The sequence below is a fragment of the Neovison vison genome, chromosome 12 (genome assembly GCF_020171115.1).
Source record: "Neovison vison isolate M4711 chromosome 12, ASM_NN_V1, whole genome shotgun sequence".
Classification (NCBI taxonomy): Eukaryota; Metazoa; Chordata; class Mammalia; order Carnivora; family Mustelidae; genus Neogale; species Neogale vison.
In genome coordinates, this window is record NC_058102.1 from 63,968,524 (window position 1) to 63,973,121 (window position 4,598).

At 43.3% G+C, this 4,598-nt stretch overlaps 1 pseudogene; it reads right to left on the bottom strand.

Annotated features, from left to right (window-relative positions):
* Positions 1-877: 877 nt before the first annotated feature.
* LOC122890915 lies at positions 878-2,654 on the bottom strand (annotated as a pseudogene).
* Between the last annotated feature and the right edge of the window lie 1,944 nt (positions 2,655-4,598).

Sequence of the window (4,598 nt, forward strand, 5' to 3'; positions counted from 1 at the left end):
TACAAGAAAAACAAGTGTTGGTGAATATATGGAGAAAAGGGAACTCTCATGCATTGTTGGTGGAAATGTCAATTGATGCACACACTCTGTAACACATAATGCCAGTTCCTCAAAAATTTTAAACAGAATTACCTCATGATCCAGTAATTCTGCTACTAGATATCATCACAAGTAAGTTCTACATTCAATGTGAAGCTTAAACTCACGAGCCTGAGATCAAGAGCCATGCTCTACTGACTGAGCCAGCTAGGCACCTTCTTCCCTAGTGTATATTAAACCAAAGGAAAGGAAAGCATTTTTTTAAGTTTCTTTTAATACTAATTTTTAATATTTATTTATTTTTCTTAAAAACATTTTTTTAATTTAGTTTTTTTTTTTCAGTGTTCCAATATTCATTGTTTATGCACCACACCCAGTGCTCCATGAAATACGTGCCATCCTTTATGCCACCACCCGGCTCACCCAACCTCCCACCCAGCTCCCCTCCAAAACCCTCAGTTTGTTTCTCAGAGTCCACAGTCTCTCATGGTTCATCTCCCCCTATGATTTCCCCCAATTCACTTTTCCTTTACTTTTCCTAATGTCTTCCATGTTATTCCTTATACTCCATTTTAAAGAGGCAGTAGGCTGTCATAGACACAGTTGAAAGTAGACAATTTTAAAAAAAGGAGAAAGAGCAAGGCACATCCTCACTTTACCTTAAATAAGGTGAACATCAGCACCTAAATCCCATAGGAGGCCTAGTTCTCCATATGCAAACGGTACTCCCCATTATTGCGTAGGGGAACCAGATGGCACTCGGGCATGTAATGTCAAAACAAACATGTACTGACACTGCTGAGTTCAAGCTCTATAGAGCATGACCCCTTAAGTGTGGTTAAGAGACCAGGCTTTGCCAGATGCCATAGCTGAAGAAGAGACAAACCCAATCAACATCCAGACACTAAATGTGGCCCAGGTATCAGCTATCATCTGCATCATAAGGCAAACATTCACAAAGATGCTCAGGAGTGGAAGGAGAGGCACACCAGGGACCTTAAAGGGCAGGGAAGTGGAGGTCTGTGGCTATCTCCAGATGACCCCAGTAGTCCCAGTTATGAGCACAAGGAGCAGCACAACATGGTGATCAGCACTGGGTCTCCAGAAAGCAGAACTGGCCAGTGGCCCAGCACCAGGCAGAGGAGAATCATCAGCAGAGTAAGCAGTGAAGAACAAACACAGACAATCTGGCCGGAGAGTGGAGTGGGGGTGGGACTTCCTGGGAAAAATAGTCCCTGTAAACTCAGCTTCTCCGCTGCAGGTGTGGTCCCCTCCTGCATCTGCACTACATTTCCCCCATTCTCTTCCTGCACATGTGCTTTATTTCCCCTATTCCTCCTCTCAGGCTGATACCTGAGGATGAGAACACAAAGAGCCACCAGGGAATAAGTTTTGAGGGTCCCAACTGACCTGAGGTCCAGAAGATCAGTGAGTCCAAAGAAGAATACCATGATTGCTGCAGCAATGCCAAAGAACACAGTGGACATGATACAGGCATATGTGCCAGTACGGATCCTGGCAAGAAAAGGGAACAGGAGGTGATCCTTTGCTATCATATATATCATCCTACATATGGGGAACATAAATCCTCAATAGATGCCAACCAAAATACTACAATAAATTGTAAAATCTACAACATAGTAGGCAGGGACCCAACCAATATGGATAAATGCCTCAGGCAATGTGCTCCTAGATAGAAGCTGGTAGTAAGGAACCATGAGTGTAAGTGGTGCAGAGACACCAAAATACAATAAAAAGCAGATGAGCAGTGAAACCACAATGCCCTTGGGGATAGAACACCTGGGACTGTGTGATTCTTTGACTCTGGCAACAATAATGCTGAAACCTATAAATGCATAAAAACAAATAGCTGATCCACGGAGAATTCCCTGGAAGCCAAAAGGCATGAATCCTCCAGAGCCCAGAGGGCCCAAGCTAGAGGTATCATTGAGTCTGGCCTTTATGTAGTCCTCTTCTGTGAGCTTCCAGTTGTGCAGGTCCCCTGTAATGAAGCCAGAGATGATGACAAAACCAAGTACCAAAAGTGTCACCAATGTGAACATTTTGAAAACTATGTAGTACTCATGATATCTCAGATTTTGAATTTCTGTGAGCAACAACAGCAGAACCACAGCAAAGTAGCCTAGATTGTCTGCAAAGACTTGGGAAACATGTGAAATGCTCTCATGCTGGGTCTCAGAGATCCGGTTCCCAATCAGATTGTCAAAAGTTAATATCCATGCGTGAACCACAATGAATGCATCAGCAACAAAGGAGAGGATGAGGTTCCAGCCTGTGATGAAGGCCCAGATTTTGCCTATAGTGACATAGGTGTAGAGATATGCCAAGCCAGAATGGGGAACCTGGGCACTAAACTCTACATAACACAGTCCAGCCAACAATGAAGTTAAGCCAGCCACCAAAAAGCAGATCACAATGGATGATCCTGCTTGATTACCAGTCACCTCATTAGCCAGGAAATATACACCTACACCCACTGTGCGGCCCACACCCAGGGCCACTAAATCCAGAGTGCTCAGTCTTCTGCCAAATTCAAACTCAACCACCTTTTGCTCCAGCTTTTGACCAAATCTGCGAAGTGCCTTACACAGCATTCTAGTGGGAATTGAGGAAGATTCTAAAGATCAGAGAGCTGTAGCAAGTTCAGGAAGCCAGGAGTGTTGGATCTGAGTCAGTGAGACTGAGTTAAGGCAAGTTGGATAGGGGTTGCTACGGTCCTTTGCTCAGGCTTCAGAGCTGCTGCTTCATATTTCATCTGGTACATGTTATCCTTCCATAGTTCCTAGGGAAATAATAAATATTTCCTGAACAATGATGTTCAACCAACCATCCAAAATTCTCATGTAACTTGTTGCAGCCCAAGTATCACAGAAACTGACACCAAAAGACCTATAGGAAAATAAATCCTACTTTCCCACCAGAAAAAGTACCAAATACCTCCCAACAGTCTGTTTTTTTAATTATATCAAGACCTGGGCTGGTGAGAAGAGTTGGACTCTCAACTGACTGCGTCATCTAGGCACTCCAACATTTTATTTTTACACACCACATGACATAATCCCATTTGAGTTCATGAGTGATGTAGTTTCATGTACTAATTAAGTGGTAAGACACAATAGGACATGATGGTATTGTGCAAGAATTCAAATGCAGGATGTTGCAGTGCTTGAGTTATGACACATTAACTCATGGACTGGAGGCCTCCTTGCAATTACAGACCAATATTTTATATATTGTCAGGGTTGAAAATACATATACTTATCTCTCAGTCTTAAACTCTTAGACCCAGTACCTGCCGCCCAAGGTTTGATGTCACTTTGGCCCCCCTTCTCTCATTCTGCATCATTCACTTAGCTATAGTGATGCCAAAGAACACACCGTTCACTCCTTTCCTTTCCCACTGAGGCCTACAGGGGCACTGTGAACCCAGAGGAGGAGGGAGAAAGGGCCAGAGCTTTCATTACTACCTGCAAGAAGGAGAGGCCAGGTTGCCTGGGAAGGAAACACTGGAGAGATGGGGTCAGCAGTCAACACTGGATTGGTGACTGAGAAGGGAAAGGAGGCAAAAAGGCTGTTTTGTGAATTCTGACATTCAATAAACCTCACCCAAAGCAACTAGACAAAAATTCACTACCTTTTTCATATCCATAGTTATGACAGTGTGATGGTTAGGGAGAAAAGAAGAGTCACCTAGTTCAGGTGACTCAAAGAAGAGTCACCTAGTTCACCTAAACAGTTCCTCTGTCTCTCCCTCTCTAGGTTCCAGGAGAGAAGTTGAGCTCACCTCTGCAGACAGTCTCCTCACTGGCCACACTGTATTCCAGACACACCCTGCACCATCTGTGATGTCAGCTGTTAGGGGTCTTGAGAGACTGCCCTGCTCTGTGAGCTTGTATTAAAATGCTAATATGTAACACCTTGTGAATTTTGCACAAGGAGTTATTTTTAATGCACTCAAACTGTTATCTGAATGTTTTCTTAAAGAAAGAATCCTGCATGTGGTTCCCTCTTCCTCCTCCTCCCCTGCCTCTCTTCAAATGACTCCTTACTTGATGTCCCCTTCAATGACCCCTTACTCTAGGGTAACAAGATTTTGGATGAACAATTCACAGCAATGCTCAGGAAATGGGTAATACAAAAAAGAGAGAACAAACTCATGCAGGCCCTACTCTCCTCCCTACTCAGGCTTTGGTTTTGAGAGAATTTTAGGAAATGTTGTCAGAGGTTTTTAAAGACAGAAATATCAAGTCAAAATTAGAAAGGCTACTCTATAGATGATCTAAAGGAACCCTTGGATTATGAGCCAGACCTTCTGTCTACAAATCCATCTAGACTTCTTATCTGCCACTCACCAGTTCCAATGTTATAATTTACAAACAAGCACAAGATAGATAAGAAGGGTCAATTCTTAACTTATGGAATCTTTCTATACTATTTGAGGTGTCCCCAACCTACAACCAGTCTTCAAACCCTTCCATGGTTCCATACTGCCTTTCCTTCACAGACCTTCCTTCCTTCATATGTTGACTTGTGTTTAC